The following is a 25,827-nucleotide window of genomic DNA, read 5'->3' as shown; positions in this document are numbered from 1 at the left end:
CCAATCTGCATTGTGAACCACATGATGGAATTACTTCCAGTCAGATGGCCAACACTTGCAAGCTAGGTTTTCGCTGGCTGCTTCAGGTTGAAACTTCCAGGAATGGTGCATTTAACCACTGTGCTTGTTTCACATAACTCTGATCCAGTCATATTGGGGTTTGGCTGTAGGGGATTTTAGGAGAAAATGAGGACTGCAGATGCTGGAGATCAGAGCTGAAAATGTGTTGCTGGAAAAGCGCAGCAGGTCAGGCAGCATCCAAGGAGCAGGAGAATCGACGTTTCGGGCATGAGCCCTTCTCCTGTGGTGTCACCATCACATCATTTGTAGCTGAACTGGCAAAGTCATCAAATGAACAATCTTGCGAAGTTCAAATGAAAAAAAGAGCCCCTTTAACCATCTCTGCATTGTTAGTTGTGACAGTAAGCTGTTAGAGGGTTGAGAATGAATGTTTCTGAGGGTGGGTCTTCGCTGACATTGTAGGAAGGTCCTTACAAGGAAGCAATTAAAAACCACTTTTTAGGCCTCAGTTTACAGGTAGAGTTCAATCATAACCAGAACCAAATTATAAGACAGTGCTGTCAAAAGAAACTGCTCTTAAATCTCCTTGTTCATATTAAAGCCATTATAGCCAGGACAGTCCCTCTGCTCCTGATAGTTGTATCTTTTCTACTGGTTGGGAGAATTAGGATTCACTTCATGGGTCTGTACTGGAAGAGTGCCTCTTGGCCTATCCCATGGCTGGAGACACAATTGTTGCCTCTTCAGATCAAGCATTATATCTCATCTCAGGGGTCCATATCAAACTTTCAAGAATGAGCAATGATACCTTCATTACTTGTTAGCACCACTATTAGATTGTGACTGCCAGTGTCAGACATGCGGCAGCAGAGTGACACATCCGTAAGGCTTATCATGTGAGTATTTTTGCACACTGCCATTGTAAATAGTTCTAAAATGCATTGCCAGGCTGGGAAAACTAATAAAGCTATTCTGCTCCTCCAGAAATATGGAAAGAGATGGTTATCACTGTGATCTCATAACATAAAAATGGTTAAGGATGGAATACTGATTTGAAACAATCCATACCAGTCCCAGTTTTCTATTACCTTGAAGAATGAAGTGGAAAAATGGGCGTAGTGCCCAGTGGGCAGCCAATCTGACTGCACTTATGCCTGGCTGATGTTGATAGAATCATACAGCACATGAGCAGTCACCTATGTTGACTCTGTTGGTGCTCTGAAAGAAATATTTCTTCTCAGCTCTTCTCCCTTGGAGTCAAAGAGATGTACAACAACAAAATAGACCCTTCAGTCCAATTCATCCATGTCGTCAATATATCTTAACTTAATTTAGTCCCATTTGCCAGCATTTGGCCCATATCCCTCCAAACTCTTCCTATTCATATACACATCCAGATGCCTTTTAAATGCTGTAATTGTACCAGCCTCCACCATTTCCTCTGACAGTTCATTCCACACAGGCACCATCCTCTACGCGAAAAAGTTGCCACTTAGGTCCCTTTTATATCTTTCCTCTATCACCTTAAACCTGTGCCCTCTAGTTATAGGCTCCCTCGCCCCTGGAAAAAAAAACTTTGTCTTGTTATCATATCCATGCCCTTCTTGATTTTATAAACTCCTATGAGATCATCTCTGACTCTCCATGGAAAACAGCCCCAGCCTATTCAACCTTTCCCTACATCTCAAATCCTCCAACCCTGGCAACATCCTTATAAATCTTTTCTGAACCCTTTCAAGTTTTACAACATCCTTCCATTAGGGAGGAGACCAGAATTGCATGCGATATTCCAAAAGTGGCCTAACCAATTTCCTGTACAGCTGCAACATGCTCTCCCAACTCCTATACTCAATGCTCTGACCAATAAAGGAATGCATACCAAAAGCTTTCTTCACTAACCTGCGACTCTACTTTCAAGGAGCTATGAACCTGCACTCCAAGGTCTCTTTGTTCAGCAACGCTCCCTAGGACCTTACAATTAAGTGTATAAGTCCTGCTCTGATTTACTTTTCAAAAATGGAGCACCTCACATTTATCTAAATTAAACTCTATCCGCCACTCCTCAGCCCATCCGATCGATATCCTGTTGTACTTGGAGGTAACCTTCTTCGCTGTCCACTACACTTCCAATTTTGGTGTATCTGCAAACTTACTAACTGTACCTTCTATGTTCACATCCAAATCATTTATATAAATGACAAAAAGCAGGAGACCCAGCACCGATCCTTGTGGCACACCACTGGTTACAGGCCTGCAGTCTGAAAAGCAACCCTGCACTACCATCCTCTGTCTTCTACCTTTGAGCCAGTTCTGTGTCTAAATGGCTAGATCTTCCTTATTCCATGAGATCTAACCTTACTAACCAGTTCGCCGTGAGGAACTTTGTTGAACGCCTTATTGAAGTCTACATGGATCACGGCTACCGGTCTGCTGTCATGAATCCTCTTTGTTACTTCTTCAAAAAACTCAATCAAGTTCGTGAGACATAGCTGTCCAAATATTTCCTTTAGTTTTCCTTTGAAAATCATATTGAACGTGTTTCTGTTTGCTTAGGCAGAGCATTTCAAATCACAACTTGCTAAGAGTTTTGCTCCACGTTTGTATCCTGAGCTATCCACATGTACTAGAATCCATAATGAGATCACGTCAGTAGGGCACAGGGATGTCTACTTGTGCAAGTTTTAATTTTTTATTTTAATATTTTGGTGAAAAGCTTTGGAGGAAGCATTATGCCATTGGAGAATATGCAAGAAGAGTTACTCTGTTTGTAAACACATTTATGTAATATGTGCATACAAAGGAGATTACATGCTCTTTATACATAATAGCGTTGTAATAACACAATCCATAACCAAAAGATCATAAGAAGTAGGAGTAGAAGCAGGCCATTCAGCCCAACAAGTCCATTTGCTATACAATGAAATCATCCTCAATAGTAATCCCCAATTCCACTCTCCAGGGTTATCTCCATAACACTTATTCCCCTTAATAATTAGAAATCTGTTTCATTCAGTCCATTATACTTGTGTAAAATCAGGAGGGATGTGTGAGTGACTCCTGTTCCTTTTAAAAATTTGATCCCTATTCAAAATTATCCTTAATTCTTGCAAGCAAACATGGGGGCAAATTTTAATTTTCATTGCCTGGTCGTAAACTGACAGACAAATAGTCGACCACCTAAAGTAGAACCCACCCCATTTTCGTTCTAAGCATTGAAGTGGAAAATGTATCCAACTGTCTGTACAGAGTAATAATTAGCTGTCAGCAAATTGAAGAGGTGAACACACTTGGAGGCAATTTTGCAGAGCAGCTGTTGTGTGCTGTCTTGAATCCACTTCCAATTTTAATAGTCCTGTGAGTGTGAATGTACTGTTCAATCTCCCAGTAAGAATTGTTTAGAATGTGGCTTGGGAGAAATCCACTGGCCGCAAAGCATGGCACAGATTGATCTGCCACTTGAAGGCTTTAATTTAAAGTAAACAAACGTCCAGATTATTGTATTTCGCATCACTGGTTCAGGATAGAACTGGTGTAGTGGATTAGGCTGAGGATGGGGAAAAATTTAACCCTGCACAGTAAATTTGATCAGATTATCAACTAGGTGCTTGTCTTGATGCTGATTGAGGTCCTTCAAAATTTAAGCAAATGACTGTGCATCATAAGACAGGGGGAAAAATGTAGAAAAAGCAATTTTTGTTTTTTTTTAAATAGCACCATTTTGTTGGAGGATTTCTAATTCAGAAGTGTCTGTATGTCTTGCTAAATGCTGGAGTCAAAATTTGATAAATGGGAGACCCTTCTTCAGGACAAAACTTAGAACTCCTTTTTGATTTCCATTTGTAATGCAGTAACGTGTATCCTGTTATTTAAAATAACCACAAGGGTACCTGTGGACTTTTAGACTTTGTCAGGACAATGTAAACTTCTCTTATTATAAAACTCTTTCCAATTAAAGTGCCTTTTCTTTCTTTGTCAGATAAACAACCTTTAGTTATTCCTGGAAATAAAGGGTGGTTGTGAAATGAGTAATGTTCTGGTAGGTTAAACTCACTGTCTGTTACAGAGGCTGCTGATGGATGTGCTGCAGATGAGATTATCCACTTGCCATTGGAGACAGTCAAGGCTTCCTGAAATTGTGCTTGCTGTCTCAGAACAATTTGCCAGGAATAACAATTGCAAACAGCTTGAGTTAATGATACTTAATTTTGCCATTTTAAATCTGGCTGTGGGACAGCTGACTGACTTTTGGGAAGACACCCAGCTTTATTCACTTAAGTTGCTTTCACACTATCTGGGCATGCACCAAGTTCAAACATGAGCAGTTGCATTAAAACCTCGTTTATGATTGATTTATTGGTAAATCTTGTGTTTGCATAGTTTTCCTGTTGTGAATCTCCCTCTCAGAAAATGGTACTAGATTAGCAGCTTGGATATTCAGATCTCAGAATATTTACAGCTCAGAAACAAACCACTCTGCCCAGTGGTTCTGAAGAAGAGTCAGTCTGGGATTCAAAACATTTACTTGGTTTCCCTTTTCACAAATGCTCCAGACTTACTGAGTTTCTCCAGCCTTCTTTGTGTCTGTTTGCCCTGTGATTATGTGTTATACTTATTCTCCAAGTGAGTCTCCTTCCACTATATTTTGTTCAACTCTATTAGCATGACCAATTTATTTCTCCCTCCTCCAGCTTTTACTAAAATGCATCCATGTGACAAATCTGGGAATTTGAATGCTGACACCAGGAAAATAATATTACCTTTTAAAGTTGCTAAACTATTAATAAGAAGTCCAATCATTTTGGTATTGTTCATGAAGGAAAGGAGTCTGCCTCTATCCTTTTATTTCTACATGGGCTTAGTAAGCACTGGCAAGGACAACATTTGCAACCAATTGTTAATTGCCCTAGAGAATGTGGTTGATGGCTGTGTTTTTTAACCACTGCAGTCCATCAGATGTTTATTGATGATGTTTATAGGAAGGAAGTTTCAGGATTTTAACTTGGTCACAGTGAGGAAAAGTGATATATTTCCAAGCTAGGTTGATCTGTGACATTGAGGGGAACACATAGATAGTGGTCATCCCCTGCATTTGCCACCCTTGTTGTTGTTGTGGCTGTGGATTTGGAAGGAGCTGTTGAAGGAGCCTTTGTGAATTGATGCAATGCATCTTGTAGATGGTACACACTGCTGCCATGTACTGCATGTGGTAAAGTGAATGAATGTTGAAGATAGGGATGTAAATAAAGCAGGCTGTGATGGTGTTGAGCATTGAACGTTGTTGCAGCTACATTTGCCCAGCCAAGTGAAAAATATTCCACCACCCTCCTGACTTGTCAGTGAGCTAAGTACTAGAAAATGGGACTAGTGTAGATTTAGAGTAGCTTTCGTCAGTGCAGACTCAAGTCAGTCAGAGGGCCTCTTTTGTACTGTATGATTGTATTTTGTACGTGTGGAAGGATTTGGAATTTGGGGATGAGTTACTCAATACAAAATTCTTGGAGTCTGACCTATAGTAGCCACAGTATTTATGTGGCTGATCCAGTGAAGTCAGTTGCAACCACCAGGATGACAATAATGGGGGATTCAGTAATGGAAATACCATTGATGAGTAAGAGAGATGAATAGTTAATAGGTTCTCTCTTGTTGGAGATGCTCATTGTCTGGTACAGTGTGGCATGGGGATTCCTAGCCACTTATCACTCCCAGCCTGAATATTATTGAGGTCTTGTTGTGTTTGGAGTTGACTTCAATTTCTGATGAGTTATGACCTGTGCTGGCTGTGTCATGAACCTCACAAAAAGGTAAGCCATAAGATAGGAGCCCAAAATGTTGGAGGTGGTATATTCGCATGGATAGAGGTAATATATTGGCTAATAGGCAGGAAACAGCAAGTGGGAATAAGATTCTTTTTCAGGTTGACGATCTGTGACCAGTGGAGTTCCATAGGGATCAGTGCTGAGACTGCAATTGTTTGCCATATAGGTTAATGACTTGGAAGAAGGAAGTGAATGTACTGCAAGCAAAGTTGCAGATGGTGCAAAAAATAGGTGGAAAGGCAAGTTGCAAGAGGGATACAAAAAATTTACAGATAGATATTGCTAGATTAAATAAGTGGGCAAAATGTTGACAAAAAAATGTGGGAAAATGTGAAGTTGTTCATTTTGTAAGGGAGAACTAAAGAACGATATTATTAAATGTCAACAAACTGCGGAAAGCTGCAACATAAAAGAAGTGGTGGAGGCAGGTAGCCTTGCAACATTTAAGAAGCATCTGGATGGGTACTTTGGGCGGCACGGTGGCACAGTGGTTAGCACTGCTGCCTCACAGTGCCAGGGACCTGGGTTCAATTCCCGCCTCAGGCAACTGACTGTGTGGCGTTTGCACATTCTCCCCGTGTCTGCGTGGGTTTCCTCTGGGCGCTCCGGTTTCCTCCCACAGTCCAAAAATGTGCAGGTTAGGTGAATTGGCTATGCTAAATTGCCCGTAGTGTTAGGTGAAGGGGTAAATGTAGGGGAATGGGTCTGGGTGGGTGTGCTTTGGCGGGTCGGTGTGGACTTGTTGGGCCGAAGGGCCTGTTTCCACACTGTAAGTAATCTAATCTAAAATGCCAGGTCACAGTAGGCTATGGACCAAAAGCAGGCAAATGAGATGGGTGCAGTTTGGTATTAGTTGGCCCGCAGAGACACGGTAGGTCGGAGGGCCAATTTCTATGCTGTAGGGACTTGGGGTTACTTGTACATAAAATGTAGAAAGCTAGCATATGGGTGCAGCAGGTAATCAGGAAGGCTAGTGAAATGTTGACCCTTATTTCAAGTGGATGAAGTATAAGAATATGGAAATCTTATTACCAGTGGATAAAGGTGCTAGTGAGATCACATCTGGAGTACTGAATGCAGTTTTGGTCCCCTTATTTAAGGAACGATGTCATTTCGTTTCAGGCAGTCCAGAGAAGGTTCACGAGGATGATTCCTGGTATTGGAGGTTTATTTAATGAGCAAAGATTAAACAGGTTGAGAATTGACTCATTGGAGTACAGAAGAATGAAAGCATTTAAGATTCTTCAGAGGCTAGACAGTAAATGCTGAGAGGATATTTCCCCTCATGGGAGAGTCTAAGGCCAGAGGGCACAGTTTCAGAATACAGGATTGCCAATTGAAGACTAAGATGAGGAGTTTTTTTTTCCTGAGGCTTGAGAGTCTTTGGAACTTCTTTCCACAGATACACAAGGGTTCTGCCCCTACAGCTCTACATCAGGCTGAGATAGATAAATTCTTGATCAGTAAGGGAATTGAGGGTTAAGGGGAAAGGACAGGAATGTGGATGTGAAGAGTATTGGATTAGCATCATCCTATTGAATGGTGGAGTAGGCTGAAGAGACTGACGAGCATCCTGTTCCTATTTGTTACGGTGCTGAATATTGTGCAATCATCAACAAATGTCCCTACATCTGACCTTATTTGGGAAGGAAAATCACTGAGGAACTAGCTGAAGATGGTTGAAACTAGGACACTACCCAGAGGAGTACCTGAAATAATTAATATTCTGGGGGTGAGATGATTGATCTCCAGCAACCACAAACATTTTCCTTTGTGCCAGGTATGGCTCGAACTAGCAGAGAGTTTCTTCCCTGGTTTCCATAGACTTCAGTTTTACTGAGACTCTTACATACCAGACTTAGTCTTTTGGAGTTTTGATGTCAAGAGCAGGTAATTTCATGTGACCATTGTAATTCAGTTCTTTTACCCATTTTTGGATTAAGGCTTTAATGAGTTCTGAAGTTAAGTGGTTTTGAGGAAACCAGAGCAGGCTGACGTGCAAGTTATTGGTGAGTAAGTGCTACGTGATATCATTGCCACAGAAACCTTCCATTACTTTGTTGTTGATTGAGAGTAGATTGTTAATTGTTTGATTGGATTTGTCTTGTTTATAGACATATTAATGACATGGAGGAATGAAGCGAATGTACTATTGCCAAATTTGATAGATAACACAAAAATAGGTGGAAAGGCAAGTTTTGTGAAGATTACACACAGTTTATAGAGAGATATTGATAGGTTAAGTAAGTTGTAAAAATTTGGCAAATGGAGTGAAATTGGTCATTTTAAAAGAGAGAACAAATGAACAGAATATTATTTAAATGGAGAGAAAGCGCAGACAGCTGCAACACAGAGACTTGGGAGTGTTTGTACATGAAACAGAGAAAGCTAGTGTGTAGATGCAGTAAGTAATGAGGAAGTTTAATGGAATGTTGGCCCTTATTTCAAATGGTTTGAAGTGGTGAAGAAACGCACTTTGTAGTGATGAAACCTTTGAAGAGCAGGTGTGCATGCTGGAATGGATAGAGATAGAGGATGCTGATGTGCTGAAAATTTTGTCAAACATTAAGATTGACAAGTCGCCAGGCCCAGACCAGATTTGTCCTCAGCTGCTTTGGGAAACGAGAAATGCAATTGCTTCGCCACTTGCGAAGATCTTTGCATCCTCGCTCTCACTGGAGTCATACCTGAGGACCGGAGAGAGGCAAATTTAATTCCTCTCTTCAAGAAAGGAAATAGAGAAATCCCTGGCAATTACAGACCAGTAAGTCTCATGTCTGTCGTCTGCAAGGTGTTAGAAAAGATTCTGAGGGATAGGATTTATGACCATCTGGAAGAGCATGGCTTGATTAAATGCAGTCAACATGGTTTTGTGAGGGGCAGGTCATGCCTCACAAACCTTATCGAGTTCTTTGAGGATGCGACTAGAAAAGTTGATGAGGGTCGAGCTGTGGATGTGGTGTATATGGACTTCAGCAAGGCATTTGATAAGGTTCCCCATGGTAGGCTCATTCAGAAGGTCAGGAGGAATGGGATACAGGGGAACTTAGCTGTCTGGATACAGAATTGGCTGGCCAACAGAAGACAGCGAGTGGTAGTAGAAGGAAAATATTCTGCCTGGAAGTGTGTGGTGAGTGGTGTTCCACAGGGCTCTGTCGTTGGGCCTCTACTGTTTGTAATTTTTATTAATGACTTGGATGAGGGGATTGAAGGATGGGTCAGCAAGTTTGCAGACGACACAAAGGTTGGAGGTGTCGTTGACAGTATAGAGGGCTGTTGTAGGCTGCAGCGGGACATTGACAGGATGTAGAGATGGGCTGAGAGGTAGCAGATGGAGTTCAACCTGGATAAATGCAAGGTGATGCATTTTGGAAGATCGAATTTGAAAGCGGAGTACAGGATTAAGGATAGGATAGTTGGCAGTGTGGAGGAACAGAGGGATCTTGGTGTGCAGGTACATAGATCCCTTAAAATGGCCACCCAAGTGGACAGGGTTGTTAAGAAAGCATATGGTGTTTTGGCTTTTATTAACAGGGGATTGAGTTTAAGAGTCGTGAGATCTTGTTGCAGTTCTATAAAACTTTGGTTACACCGCATTTGGAATACTGTGTCCAGTTCTTGTTGCCCTATATAGGAAAGATGTGGATGCTTTGGAGAGGATTCAGAGGAGGTTTACCAGGATGCTGCCTGGACTGGAGGGCTTATCTTATGAAGAGAGGTGACTGAGCTTGGACTTTTTTCATTGGAGAAAAGGAGGAGGAGAGGGGACCTAGTTGAGGTATACAAGATAGTGAGAGGCATAGCTAGAGTCAATAGCCAGAGACTATTTCCCAGGGCAGAAATGACTAACATGAGGGGTCATACTTTTAAGCTGGTTGGAGAAAAGTATAGAGGGGATGTCAGAGGCGGGTTCTTTACACAGAGAGTTGTGAGAGCATGGAATGCGTTGCCAGCAGCAGTTGTGGAGGCAGGGTCATTGGGGACATTTAAGAGACTGCTGGACATGCAGATGGTCACAGAAATATGAGGGTGCATGCATGAGGATCAGTGGTCGGCACAACATCGTGGGCTGAAGGGCCTGTTCTGTGCTGTACTGTTCTATGTTCTGTGTTCTACTGCAGCTGTACAAAGTGCTGGTGAGACCACATCTAGAGTATTGTGAGCAGTTTTGGTCCCTTATTTAAGGAAAGATATAATTTCATTAGAGGCAGCTCAAAGAAGGTTAACTAGGATGATAACTGGTGTGCAGGGAGTGTCCTGTGAGCAAAAGCTAAACAGGTTGGGACTATACTCACTGGAGTTTAGAAGAATGAGAGGTGATCTCTTTGAAACATAGAATTCTTTAGGGGCTTGACAGAGTAAATGCTGAGGGGATGTTTCCCCTCATGGGGGAGTCTAGGCCAAAACGGCACAGTCTCAGAATAAAGGGGTGCCAATGAAGACTGAGATAAAGAGGAATTTCTTCTCTGTTTTTAGCCTTTGGAACTCCTTTTCACAGAATGCTGTAGGGCAGAGATCTTGTGCATGTTTAAAGCTCTTGATCACAGGGGAATCATAAGTTGTGGGGAAAGGGCAGAAAAGTGGATTTGAGGAGTGTCAGATCAGCCATGATCCTATTGAATGGTGGAGCAGCCTCAAGAGATTGAACAACCTAACTTGTTCCTGTTGCTTATCATCTTAGGGCATGCCTAAGCAATATTCCATGTTATTGGGCAGATGCTAATGTTATTGTTGTAGTGGAACAGCTCGGTTAGAGGCATAGTTACTCCTGGAGTACATGTTTTCAGTATTACGGTCATGATGTTGTTAGAATCCTAGCCTTTGCAGAGTCCAGTCCTCTCAGCTCTTTCTTCTAACTGCAACTATACTGTGGCTTTAAGAGATGTATTTTGTCCAGGATGTTTTTATGAAGAGAGTTGCGACAGGGGTTATGAGCAGTCTGTTCCAAGCTAATAAAAGAAACAGCTTGTGAGACATTTTAAAAAAAATGTTGAAACAACAGAAGTAGCAGGAAGGGGTGGGGTCATTCTCCCATGGAACCAAAATTTTAGAGCATAAGAATGAGGAGCAGGGGTAGGCCACCTGGCCCTTCGAACCTGCTCCACCATTCAATAAGATCATGGCTCGTCTTTTTGTGGACTCAACTCCATTTACCCGCCTCTGACCATAACTCTTAATTCCTTTAGTGTTAAAAAAAATTCTATCTTAGCTGTAAAAATGTTTACTGAAGTAGTGTCAATTACTCCACTAGGCAGGGAATTCCATAGATTTACAACCCTCTGGGTGAAGAAGTTCCTTCTCAATTCAGTCCTAAATCTGCTCCCCCTAATTTTGAGGCTTCTAGTTTCACCTGCCATTGGAAACATCCTCTCTATGTCTATCTTATTTATACCCTTAATAATTTTATATGTTTCTATAAGATCCCACCCCCACAATCTTCTAAATTCCAATAAATATAAGCCCAGCCTACTTAGTCTCTCCTCATAAACCAACCCGCTCAACTCGGGAGTCAATCTAGTGAACCTCTTCTGCACTCCCTGTAATGCCAGTATATCCATTCTCAGGAAAGGAGACCAAACCTGCACACAGTACTCCAGATATGGCCTTGTCACTACCCTGTACAGCTGTATCATAACCCCCCTGCTTTTAAACTCCATTCCTTTGGCAATGAAGGACAAAATTATATTTGCCTTTTCTAATTACTTGTTGTACCTGCAGATCGACATTCTGTGATTTATGCACAAGGACACCCAGGTCCTTCTGCATAGCAGTACGCTGCAATTTTTACCATTCAAGTAATTGTTCTTTTTACTGTTACTCCAACTGAAATGGATGACTTCACATTTATTAACATTGTATTCCTTTGCCCACTCACATAAAGTACCTATGTTCCTCTAAAAGGTTTCACAGTCCTCTGCACACGTTGCTGTCATCTTAGTGTCATCTACAAACTTTGACATGGTCCCCAACTCCAAGTCATCTATATAAATTGTGAATAATTTTGGTCCCAACACTGATCCCTCAGACACACCACTAGTTACTGATTGCCAACCAGAATAGCACTCATTTATCCCCACTCTTTGTTTCCTGTTAGTCAACCAATCCTTTATCCGTGCTAATACTTTACCCGTAATGCCATATATTTTTATCTTATGAAGCAGCCTCTTGTGTGGCACCTTGTCAAAGGCCTTTTGGAAATCTAGGTACACCACATTCATTGGATCCCTGTAGTCGACCTTGATCATAATGTCTTTATAGAATTCCAAAAGATTAGCTATGCATGATCTGCCCTTCTTGAACCCAAGCTGCGTCTGCCTAACAGGACAATTTCTATCCAGAATTCCTTGCTATTTCTTCCTTGATAATAGACTCAAGCATTTTCCCACTACAGAAGTTAAGCTAACTGGTCTATAATTCCTCATTTTTACCTACTGCCCTTTTTAAACAGTGACGTCACATTGGCTGTTTTCCAATCTGTTGGAACTGCCAGCAAATTTTGGAAATTTTCTCCTGTCATCTCTTTGGGATGCATCCCATTAGGGCCAGGAGACTTGTCCATTAGCTTGCCCAACAGTACCTCTTGGTAATAATAATTGGTTCCAGGTCTTCACCTACCTTCGTCTCTTTGTCAATGACTGGCATGTTATTCGTGTCCTTCACTATGAAGACCAACACAATATACCTATTCAATGTCTTGGCCATTTCATCATATCCCACAACTAAATGCCCCTTCTCATCCTGTAGAGGACCAATATTACTTTAGCCACTCTTTTTTGTTTTATATATTTATAGAAACTTTTGCTATCTGTCTTTGTATTCTGTGTTGTTTTCTCATGTTCTAAATGACTTTTTTTAAAAACTCTCTTTGTGGCTAAAAGAGCTATGAAGTTTCTAGTTTCCCGCTGATCTTGGCAACTTTGTATGTCTTCCCTTTTAATTTGTTAGCCTCCCTTATTTCCTTAGACACCCATGGCAGTTTAATTTCCAGTAACTTGCAGTTTGGAAGCTGTTATAATCTTTTCCTGTTATAGCAAAATGCATGAGTTCTTTCTCTTTCTCAGAATCTCTTGATGTCTTTCCTCCTGGATTGGAGAATTGCATGTGAGACAATATTGGAACAGTTGCTGTTTAATAGTGAAATAATCTATTATTCTGTTACATTTTCCAATAGAATTAAGTTATTCCAATTCTTCTTTCTTTTGTTTGTATTTTAACCGCAGTGTTAAGAATAAAGTGTGATTTGCTTCAAGCCTGGTAGTTTGACCAATTGAATTGTATCCAGTACACAACACCCAACAGTTGCCTTTAAAAATAAGAAAACATTGGATTCTAGGCTATCTTTTTATTATATTTTGAGGGGATTTGGTTTGGTTCATGACATTACAACATGGCATCTGTGATGCTGAGGATGCTGACTTTAATTATCTTTTTGGCACTTCTGGCTATTCCAATAGTTTCAGCTACTAGCACCATAAATAGACTCATTCACAACTTAACCACCAAACCCTGTGCCCTAACTGCTGACTCCATCTTCCATCTCCCATCTGGCAACTATTGGCTCACAATGTTAGTATCACGTTTGACTTAGAGATGAGTTTCTGGCCACTTATTCACCATGATACCAAGATGGCCTGTTTCTATCTCCAAATTGATGCTTGAGCCTGCCCTTAGTTTAGCTCACCTGTTAGGAAACCATCAACTATCCTTTTGGTATCTCTAGACTTGACTACTCCAATATACTCTTGGCCAGCCCACCACATTGTACCTTGCATAAATTTGAGGACATCCAAAACTCTGATGCCCATGTCCTTATTTATATTAATTCCCTTCACCTTTACCCTGTGCCTGTTGACCTACACTATCTCATAGTTAAGCCATGTCTGAACTTCAAAGTTCTAATCTTTGTCTTTGATTTCATCCATGATCTTGCCCCTCCCTAATTCATAATCTCCTTTTGGTCTTGCTACTCTCTGTGATGTCTGTGCACCTTTAATTCTGGCCTATTGGTGATCTTACTTTTAATTGCTTCACCAATGGTAACTGTGCTGTCAACTGTATTTGCCCTAAACTCCGGAATACCCCCTCTAAGTCACTCTACCATTCTTCCTTCAAGATGTTTAAAATCTCTTTGGTCAAGCTTTTTGGTTATCTAGCCTAATATAGCTGTTAAATGGTCTTGTGCCAAACGTTTGCTGTATAATGCTCCTGTGAAGAGCATTGACACTATTATCTTGAGGACACGGTAAAACTTCCAAGGATAAAAATGTTGTTTGTTGTAGACGACATGCTGATTTATTCAGTGAAATGAGTAGAAATGTTGCAGAAGTAAGCGTAAAGCTGTGGGAAATTGTAGTGCGGATAAGGGTGCAAGAAAAGCACATTAATTTCAAAAGAAAGGCACTTAGTTCAATTTGCTTACCAAACATTGTGAGTTTGAATTCCAATTTTATTTAAATTCATCAGATGAGCAGAAAGGTGTCAATCAGTAGCTCACAAAAATTATTCCACATTCACCTTTCAAAGTATCTTTTTTTCTCTTATCCTTGGAACTGGCCAAATGTGTACAGAGCAGGCTCTGGACAGTGCATGCCTGAAGTGCCAATCAGAGCCCTACTTACACCAGAGAATCTAGATTTCAAAGACACTTAGTGTCAAGCATAAATGTCTTCTGAAGATGCAATGTTGGCAGAACTTGTTGAGCTGAAAATGTGTTCCTGGAAAAGCACAGCAGGTCAGGCAGCATCCAAGGAGCAGGAGAGTCGACGTTTCGGGCATGAGCCCTTCTTCAGGAATGAGGAAAGTGTGTCCAGCAAGCTAAGATAAAATGTAGGGAGGAGGGACTTGGGGGAGGGGAGTTGGAAATGGAGGTGGAAGGAGGTCAAGCTGAGGGTGATAGGTCAGAGTGGGGGTAGGGGCGGAGAGGTCAGGAAAAAGATTGCAGGTTAGGAAGGCGATGCTGAGTTCGAGGGATTTGACTGAGACAGGGTGGGGGGAGGGGAAATGAGGAAACTGGAGAAATCTAGGTTCACCCCTTATGGTTGGAGGGTTCCTAGGCGGAAGATGAGGTGCTCTTCCTCCAGCCGTTGTGTTGCTATGTTCTGGCGATGGAGGAGATCAAGGACCTGCATGTCCTTGGTGGAGTGGGAGGGGGAGTTGAAGTGTTGAGCCACGGGGTGGTTGGGTTGGTTGGTCCGGGTGTCCCAGAGGTGTTCCCTGAAACGTTCCACAAGTAGGCGGCCTGTCTCCCCAATATAGAGGAGGCCACATCGGGTGCAGTAAATGATGTGTGGAGGTGCAGGTGAATTTGTGCAGGCGGATATGGAAGGATCCCTTGGGGCCTTGGAGAGAAGTAAGGGGGGAGGTGTGGGCGCAAGTTTTGCATTTCTTGCGGTTGTAGGGGAAGGTGCTGGGAGTGGAGGTTGGGTTGGTGGGGGTGTGGACCTAACGAGGGAGTCACGAAGGAAGTGGTCTTTTCGGAACGTTGAAGCTTGTGAAATTTTAATCTTTTGGATATTGATTTGTTGTCATAATGGTGTTCTCACCCAGTCATTCAACATTAGCACTAATTCCATGTATTGTTTCTGTTGAACTCTGTCTTCGTGTCTGCATCAGTTTTTGGTAGTTTAATATCTTTGGAGCAGGCAGTAGTTATGAGTGAACAGCTCCCGTTATCCATGTGCCCTTTCAGTTATCATATTCTTTTGGAGGAGACAAATTGGTATGCACCCTGTGGTCTCTGCATTGTCCTGTGTAGCAGTCACTGGGTAACGACATAATGGTTTAGATTGTTGATATGCTGTTTTCCACAAAAGGAAATATTGGACTGAATCTTCTGCATTTTGGCTAAGTGCAAGTTGTATTGAGTTTTTTGGGAGCTTCTTGTCATAATCTCACCAAGCATGCCTCATAACTACGTAACATGTCACTGTAGCATCTCTCACACCTGATTATATCCCTGTCTTACCACGTTCCATTCCAGGAACAACTCGCTACTCTTCAGATATCCACTGAAAGACCTGCATCTAAGGCATCCATACTATTTTTGAAAAGCTGCTGTACCACAGCAATATCTTTCAGGACACAGCTAGCTTGGTCAGTAAGAGTCCTGCTGACTTACGTATAGTGATCGACACATTCTGTGTATATTCTGTGACCTTCCCATCCTCGGTGTTTCCTCCAAGTGGTATTCAGCATGGAAGAGTACTGATCAGCTGAGTGGAGTGATATCTGTTGGTCAGCAGGAAACGTCTTTGCCTATGTTTGACCTGTTGTAATGACAGTTCGTAGATCTGGAGTTAATGTTCTGGGCTTTCAGGGTAACTTGTTTTTGACTGTGTACCACATTGCTGTCACCTCTGCTGGGTCTATCCTTTTGGTGGATATACCCAGGAATGGTGTCTGGGATATTGTGTGTAAGATATGATCCTATACATAATCTTATTTGGATTATACCTCTGTTAAACGCTTGGTAGTAACAGTATGCATTCATTCATTTCTGACCTGAATCTCTAGACTCTAGGTTCTTTAGGAGCAGGGACATCTTTTATGAAATCGAATGAACCTTTCCTTACGTTATGTCTCTGAGTTGCCACAACTCAGAGTTATCCACTTCTGTGCTTTGGTTTGAAGTTTCCATGGAGTCAGCAAGTTTGGGCAGAGGGTATAGAGGTTTTGTGGAGGTGGATCAGGCATACTGTGTTGTTGTTCTGGTGATCAAGAACAATCCAGTTAGTGTTCCCTAGCATGAGTGAGCTGTTACTCTTCCTAGTTGTTTTCTTTCTCAGGCTCAGCTGGGATTTCTCCATTGTCTGACAGCCTGCCAATCAAGCCTCATGAGGTACTGACCGTTGCCTGTTGAACTATGATGACAATTCCACCATCCTGTGTTTTTATAGGGAGCTGCACTCATTTTTTTGAATACCGTGTTTTCACTTGGAGGTGATGTACTTGGCCACCACCTTTATTCACTTTGACATGGTGTGCTTGACCAGCTCCTCTGGCAGCAGTAAGTACATGGTTCTCCTGGGAGCTGATGGTATTCCTCTTGTTGTGATGAGCCAGGTAGGAAGTCTGCTTCACAATATCATTGACGAATGAGTTCCTGATGCTGATGGCCTTAGAGGAGATGTTTCATCACTTTGTAGATTAGATGGAGTAGGTTTCTTTGCTGGATTTTGTCCTGGCTGACTTTGATAATACAGCTCCAGAAAATTGAAGCCAACAGCATGTAGCGATTTCAAGGAAATTCCTGCACATGATTAGGAATGTCGCAGGATCATTTTTGACTCACTGGTCATACTTGCATTGTACTGATTCCACTGTCACAGGATTCTTAAAGCTCAGAAAGAAATTCTCATTGTCACAGTGGAATTTGAACTAATTTTTCTAGGACTTTTAGTCCAGACCTCTGGTTTACTAATCTAACAACATGACCATTACATTACTACATCCTTTTTTGTGACAGTCATTTCAATTTGGATACTGACAGTCAGTAAAAGCTTTCATCCTCTCAAGTCTGAGCTGGGTGAGAAAGCAAACTTTAGAACTTTAATAACAACTGTTCAGGGATTGAAAGAATTAGCAGTAACTCTTACTGAAGATAGCCTGTGGTAATTTACAGAGAATGGGAAGCTTCTGAAGATGATAAGTCGCCATGTTAACTCATTGCACCACCCAAACATTTTTCATATGTTTTCAAAATTTAGATGTTGCAAATTTCATGAGAACTAATGTTCATTAATTAATCCATGGTTTTTTATAATTATAATTATCAATTAAACACATTCTTGAGCTGTCAGAGCAGTTCCTCTGGACCCATGCACAAAGAACACATTTACATTCTACTTTCAGAATAGCAGTGATTATACTTGAAAGAAAATGCTTCATTCACTGTACAGCACTTTAGGATGTCCTGAGGTTGTAAAAGGCACAACATAAAAGCAACTTTTCCTTTTCTTCTAATGGTGTTCTATTTTTAATGTGCTAATGCAGTGAAGGGTTTCGTGTGGTCTGTCATTGTCCATCTCTTGAACTCCAGTAGAGCGATTTCATAACAAAGTAGGCTTTCTAATGCTTTAGAAGGAGAAACCATACAGTGAAGTGGGAACAGACTGGTGTTCAATGATTGAATTCATTGAATTCATGTCTCTATGCTGAGAAGTAGCATGATTGGTCTAGACAGGATACAAGGTTTTGTGAATTTGAAGTCTATTTCCTGGTCAAGCTGAAGATCTCTTCATCATCCAATCCTGTATAGATACACTGCAGTGAAAAGATACTTTGAGTCATTCCATTAAGGTACTTCAGAACCTGATTCTTTCTCCTCTCTTGCAACTCTCCAGTGAAAGTTCTTCATGTGTGGACGTACACAGTGAATAATGACAGGTTGTTCAACAATGAAGGACAACTGAATTCGTTCTGATCATATCTTCTCTCAAAGCCTATACAGTTATGTTTTTCAGTAGTAGCCATTAGCTGGTAATCAGAAGTGACTGTAGATTGTTTCCTTACTGGTTTAGGCTGTAGAGGACAACTAGAGGAACCTAAAAATTTAAATCCAATATTGCAAAGCTCAGAACATTGAAGTGTACATTTCCTCAATAAGCCATAAGGAGACATTTCTCCTTTAGATGTCACAAATAACATAAGAGGGGTTGGAGAATATTCAGTAGAAGTTTGGTCTTTCTATTGTTCTGTTAAGAATGTGCAAGTAGAATATTTTAAAGTAAGTTTATTTTCTAATACTTATAGTTCAATGTCACAGTCCGTATCTGTCCCTTTCCACTGCGTTATCTGCATAATTAATTTCCATTTCTATGTAACCCCATCACCTGATTAGTTTCTCTGCACAAAACCAGAATTGAATGTACTTATTTATCGTGTAAACTGTGTATGTAATATAATTACCTAAGTATATTACTTAAGTATATATAATTTATCATTTTATTTACTGCTAGTATTCACCCCAACATTGGAAGTTTGGTATCGTTCATTCACAGGATACGACTGTCACAGGCCAGGTCAGCATTTATCGCTCAGTCCCAATTGCCCAAAAGGCAGTAAAGCCAATTGCAGTGGATCCAGAATCACATGTAGCCCACACCAGTAAGGATGACACGTTCATTCCCCAAAAGGCATTTGTGAACCAACAATTAGCAACAATTTTATGGTCATCTTTAGACCCTTAATTCCAAATTCTGAGATTTATTTGAATTGAATTCTAATTTCGCCATCTACTATGTTGGGATCCAAACCTATGTCCCAGAAACATCACTTGGATCTCTACATTAATGGTTTAGATAATACCAGTAGACCAGAATGTTTTTGTTAGCTGTTCCAGTGTAAATCTTAACCACTAGTGAAATCTGGTTGCGATTCTGTTTTCTGACACACAGCTAGGACCAGAAGAATCATAGCAGGAATGGCTTGATTATTTTAAATAAGACAGACTGAGGCAACAGTATTGAACAGATGGCAGCAACACTGCACTGATCTATAGCCATGACATTAATGGCAATAGTTGGAAAGTTACTGTGTACTAAGCTTGTCCTATAAAATAATTTTTATATTTTATCCATGAATTCGTATATTTTATGCATCAAGATTAGCTGAAATTCAGTAAATATCTTGTGTATTCATTTCAGCTATTGTGTTTCTGAGGACTTGGCTGACTCATGGTTAAGATAATGGCATTTTTCCAATAAGGATCGAGTTATTCAGTATTTCTATCGATGTAGGACTTTGAATGTGGGCCCTGAGTGTATTCGTTACTGTAAATAACAAAGTGACTTGCATTCAGATTAAAATAGGAATGAATGAGAATCACTTGAACTAATTAATCATAATCTGCCTGTCATGATAAGGCCTGAAGGACTTTTTAGGTACAAGAATAGTCTGCAAAATAGCCTGCAAAGTTTTATCCAAAAGATGACCCCTTTGCTTCCTGTTGCCTGGCACTTCAACATACTACTATGCTCCCTGGCCAACATCTTTGCCTTGGGCTTGCTGCAGTGTTTCTGTGGGGCTCGGTGAAATCTGAGAGAACAGCATCTCATTTTCCAATTAGGGACCCTTCAACCCTCAGGACTCGACATCAAGTTTGAATGATTTTTAGGGCCTGAACACCTTTGCTTATCTTTTATCCTCCCCCACACCAGGTCTGGTCATCGCATGGGCTGTTGTCATCACAGCCAACCCATTTTTATCCACTAATGGTCCCCATTAGCAGTTTTCTCTTTCTCCCAGCTCAACAATACCCATTCCTCTGTCTGCCCAACTGCTGGTCACTCTCTCTGGGCTCCATCTCTGCCTAACACTTATTCCTTCCCCTGCACCCCCCATCTTAAGCACCTTAATCTTTTCCTAGCTATGTTTAGTTCTGAAGAAGGGTCACTAGACCCAGAATGTTGACTTCACTTTCTCTCCACAGCTGCTGCCAGACCTGCTGAGTTTCTTCAGTTATTCTGTTTGTTTAAGAGAGGTCTTGAGTTTTGCTGGCAAAGTTAGGGTCAGTTGCTGCTGGGTATGGAAAAGAAATTAAAAATGAAAGGCAGGATTGGAATATTTTACTGCTGTAATTGTAGGCAGTGTGGGAAGAAACCATTGCTTTTTGCATGTGCATGTTTGTGTTGGCTGCAAAACAGATTGGCTTGAAAAGGAGCCATTCATTTAACAAAGAAAGAATCATTTGTTTTTGAAAGCAATGGCCTGTCTCTCATTTATCAGCTGACTGATAGTATGGTTCCTGTAGAGTGATGATTCAGATGGAATTGAAGATATTTCCTGATAATTTTTCCCTCTGGAGTAGAGATCCTGTGCAAAAATGCTGATTACAATAATATGTTCTTTCCCCATTCTTTATCAAGTCCCTGAACTTGTTCATTTTCAGGCTTATAGTTTCCCTCCACCGTTGCTATGCGTTTCTGTTTTGATGAAGTTGATTAATTTTCTTTTTAAAATACTTAAAAATTGAAATAACCATGCTTTTTAGGGGTGAAATCCTTGCATTTTTTAATGGATACCAGCAAAATTGTTTTTTTACATGTTAACAACTGTGCAACAGCAGTTCCATGTCAGTTATCCCTCGCATTTTTCTCTTCATCCTGTTGGTCCACACTGCAACTCAGCAAAGATTTAGGTTGAATCTCTTTCACTCCACTTGTTGATCATGGATTGACATTGCTGAGCCAGCCTAGAGACCTGCTAGTAGCATAGAATTTAGGAGTAGGAACAATCCATTTAATCATTCGAACTTGCTTACCATTCAATGAAATCATGCCTGATCGAGTTCTTGTCTCAAGTGCTGTCTTGTGATTGTACCCCACAACTCTTGACTCTTCTGTCCATCAAAAATCTGTCTAACTCTGCATTGAATAAATTCGAAAATTTCACAACACCAGGTTATAATCTAACAGGTTGGACTATAACCTACGTTGTGTGATTTTTAACTTTGTCCACCCCAGTCCAACACTGGCACCTCCACATCTTGGATAAATTCAATAGCCTAGCTTCAACTGCTTTCTGAGCAAGAGAATTTGACATACTAACAACCTTCTGTGGGGTAAAACATTCTCCTCATCTCTGCATTATAAGAGGTGAGCTCTTACTGTTAAACTTACTTCTCAACTCACCCACAACAGGAGACAGCCTTCCATTATTCACCCTGTTCAGTGCCCTCAAGACCTTACAGCTTTCTCATTCCCATTACTGATGCGAGTGCCCAAGGTATAAATACCCATCCATCTTTGTGGTCATGTAATCATGTCTAATATCTCACTTATCCTATATCAATTTGTTCATAATCCAGATAATTATTCACAGATTAATACCTTTGAGGTCTTGATTCTAAATTAACCCCGAGGTACACGTAACCCTCAAAATATAATCCTCAAATATATTATATATGTTATTGGTACCTAGATGGCCCACAACAGCTGGATCCTCCGCCTCCCACTGTTAATTGTTGTGCAGCACAAAGTTGATGTCTCAAACCCCACATTGGGTTGGCAACACACTCTCCAGAATCATACTGTCAGCTGCAGAGAACAATGTTTAACCGCCTTATTGTACTGACACCACCATCCCTTTCCCCTAACTTGAATGTATTATGGTTCTGGAATTAATTTACTCAACCAGCTTGCAGATCCCACACTTATCAAGAAACGTGAACTTGGACAATTACAAAAGCCGAGACTTCTATTTTCTCAGTCTCCATACCTTCCTCACACACAGTCACACCCTTTTATCCTTGGCCATGACCCAGGGAGGTGACTGCCTTCTAGAACAAAGTATCCAGATCACAGAATCTCAGAAGTGTTACTGTGTAGAAGGAGACCACAGTTCACTGTGCCTGCACCGGATCTTCAAATGAACATCAATACCCAGAGCCAATCTTCAGCTTTTTCTCATACCTTACGTATTATTTTTATCTAAGTAATCATCTAGTACCCTCTTACATGCCTCAGTTGAACCTACTTTGACCACACTTCCAGGCATTACATCCATACCCTAATGACTCACTGCATTGAGAAAGACTTTCTCACCTTATGTTTGCTTCATTTGCAAATCACTTTAATTCCTTGCCATCTGCTTCTTGTTACTTTTACAAGTGGGAACAGTTCTTCCTTAAGTACAAATGAACAATTTGGTCCCTCTGCTTCCACTCCCTTTTGAATTGTACTCACAAATTTATACTGCCTTCCAATGTTCTTCCATCACCTCGCTGCATTGATCCCTACTTGCCACCTACTCCAACAACTGATCCATGTGCCTTTGGAGTTCTACACTGGCTTCTTTATGGTTTACAGTTTTTTCAAATTTCGTGTTTCTTGCACCGATACCAACCCCAGGGGAACTCTCCTACAAAACCTCCTCCAGCTTGAAAAAATCCATTGATCACTACTCCATCGATCCACTGAAATTGCTGTTTCCTATCACTCAGCCAATTTTGTATCTACCTTTCCTTAGTCCCTTTTATACAATGACTTATAACTTTCTTCACGAGTCTGCTGTGTGGCACTATATCAAATGCCTTCTAGAAGTCCATTTATAGCACATCAATGGAGTTTGCCCTCATTAAGTCTTTCTGTTACCTTCTCCAAAAACTCCAGTGAGTTAGTTAAACACAATTTTCTTTTGGAAATCTGTGCTGACTATTCTGAATCAATCCATCTTTTTAGTGTGACTGCTAATTCTATCCTGAGTAATTGTTTCGAGAAACTCCTTCATCACTGAAGTTAAAACTTACTGACCTGTAGTTGCTGGGTTGAGCTTCACAAATTTTCTTGAACATGGCTGCAGTGTTTGTAAATTTCCAGTTCGCTGCTACCTCCCCGAGTCTAGGAAAGATTAAAAGATTATGACCAGTGCCTCTGCAGTTTCCACTCAATTTTTAAAAAAATCCTTGAATACATCTCATTTGTCCCTAGTACCTTGTCAACTTTAAGTATCAAAAGTTGATCCAGTATTTCTTCTTTATAAGTCTTGAACACTTATGGTGACAGAGTTTCCTCTCCAATGTTTACGTATCCATCCTATACTGTAGCACCCATAACTGAACACATTACTCCAGCTGAGGTCACCATGGCCTGGTTAGCATTTCCTTTGGTAGAGATAGAAGCAATGTATTCACTTAACAGCCATACCAGTCTGCCTCCTAGATGCATCACATCGTGGTAGCACAATTTCCAGCTCATCAGCTATGAGTCAAGGTTCCTTAAGATGCAGGAATTTCATGAAGATGTGGTTGCTGTGGATCACAGTGGCATGCTGCAAAACATCATTGGCCAGACCATCTTTATTTTGTTTAACTAAATAACTAGTAATTAAGCTTGAAAATAGTATTCATTTGCCTGTAGTTATATTGAGTGGACTGTATTTTTTCGATGCCAGTTTAAAATACTGATCCTCCAAAAGGAAGAATAAAATCTGAAAACTCACTAACTACTCAATTAATTAATGCTTCTGTGCCTTTGGCTTTCACATCCTCCTGTAGGGCTGTGACTCCCCCCTTCTTTAATGTAAAAGTTTGGAACAACATAGATGCCCGCACTATCCCAAATTCCTCCTCTCACCAAATTCCCAATTCACTCCTTATCCACTGGACTCGGTGATAAGCTTCTCTTCACGTTTGCATCTAATTGAAAATGCTTGGTCCTGATATTATTTTCTTGTTGATACCTTGTGTTTTATGACCTTTGAACAACTGTTGGAACAGTTGGTGATTTTAACAGAAGTAGGCTACCACCAGTGCCTTTATGCTAAGTGGCAGGGCTTCTTGCATTAATGCCTAAGTCACAGCCTGCTTTTCAGCCGTTGTATATCCCCGCTGCAAGGTGCCAACTTCTGCATCTGATTTTATGGTGGTTTTGCTGAACCCAAGATGAACTTATTTGTGCAGAGCTGAAGGGGAGATGCTGATTAAAATTCCTTGCTAGAACTCAGCTTGAAAGTAGTTGGAAATTGCAACAGCATTTCAGTGAGAAGAGCATACAAAAGCTGCTTTTGGAATGACTTTACCACTTGATGCTTGCTGCTCGTATTGGTCGCTGAAACTTTTATAAGAATGGATTGAAAGAAAAAAGCAAATTTTGCAGAGGTTTGTAAAGAGCATATAGAGTTCAGAGCCAAGAAGGTGCCAGATTTGAGCCCTAGACCGTGTTGAACTAGTTGATCTCATCTACCACAGTGAAAAGAGTCTTACAACTGTCCTCATTGCCCTGAATTGAAAAGGGCTAAATAAGCCAGTGTTTCTGTTTCTGGTCTCTTTTCAGCAACTTTTGCAAAAAATGTTTATGTGAGCAGATTGCGTGAAGGCAGGAGATGGGCTCAGCCATGATATTTTACACAATAGAGTAGCTTGCCAACGCTCACTGTCAGGGTGTACACATGAATAGTAACCACTTGGCAAGATAGAAGAAAGTGCCTGTCACCCATGGAAACCCAGAGTTGACGCCTAGCTGGGTACAAGGAATGGAGTGGGGGAGCTGGGGAAAATAGTAGTGATAGTAGGCCGGAAACAAAAACTTAAAATTACAGAGACAAAAAGTCAATTAAACAGCAGCTGCTGTGCGAGGGCATTTAACTGCTGAGCAAGCTGCAAGATGGTGTGCTCTTCACCTCCTGTGAATGGAGAATTCAAAGGCTTTGTTTTCATACAATTGAATTGGGCTTTCCAGTTGCTTTTTAGATATCTAAGTGCTAGAAATGATGTTTTACCTGTATGAAGGGGGATTATCTACAGCAGTGCAGACCCCTTTTTTTCTTCTTGAGCATCCTCCCAGCATACACTTAAAAACTGCAGCCTTAGCCGAGAATCTGATTTGAATGCCTGCTGGTTAAATGGTTGTGCCTGCTATGTAGGTTCCAGCTGCTGATCAGTGAGGATGCAAATTGAAGTTAAATGTTCCCTGACCATTGTGTGCTTGTTTAAAAAAAATAGGAAAATTACATTGCTGATTTCATTGCACCTGTCTGAAATTTTCCATTTGCAACGTTGCTCATTCAAAGAGGCAGGATGGCAGTTTAATTGTTACTAAGAAGCTGGGATATATATCCTGCTTTACAGTTTTATCCCTGGCCAGTTGCATTTTCCCAGGCCTTGAGAAACTTGACAACTCAACGGAAGCAAAGACAGCTTCAAGGAAATAGAGCTCCCCTCCCAGTGTCAGTGATCAAAGCCACTCTACTTTGCCCATGCCCCCAGCAGTAGAAGTACGTTCCTTATTCTTGTTGAAGAATGCTCCCTATCCGACTGGAAACTAAATATTGGGTAGGGGCTCTGTAAGAATAAAAACATCAAGGCCTTAAACTCCAGAGCGTGTGGAGCGAACACTCAATGCCCTCTTTTACCAGTCCCACTATTGTCTTCCCATTCCCGCCTCAGTCAAAGCAAAACGATCAGTGACATAGTGTAGTTTTACCTCCTTCTTCATCTTTATTCTGGGCCTTGGAGGGAGAGAGAGAACGATCACCCGTGTGCACAGAGACATGA

The 25,827-nt window shown here is 41.0% G+C and overlaps 1 protein-coding gene across 1 annotated transcript in view; it reads left to right on the top strand.

Annotated features, from left to right (window-relative positions):
* sorcs2 (sortilin-related VPS10 domain containing receptor 2) overlaps nucleotides 1-25,827 on the top strand; it is a 613,114-nt gene that overhangs the window by 103,417 nt on the left and 483,870 nt on the right. The window lies entirely within an intron of this gene.

The sequence above is a fragment of the Hemiscyllium ocellatum genome, chromosome 1 (assembly GCF_020745735.1).
Source record: "Hemiscyllium ocellatum isolate sHemOce1 chromosome 1, sHemOce1.pat.X.cur, whole genome shotgun sequence".
Taxonomy (NCBI): Eukaryota; Metazoa; Chordata; class Chondrichthyes; order Orectolobiformes; family Hemiscylliidae; genus Hemiscyllium; species Hemiscyllium ocellatum.
The sequence above is the reverse complement of the archived record's forward strand: the minus strand, read 5'-3'. Positions and strand labels throughout refer to the sequence as shown.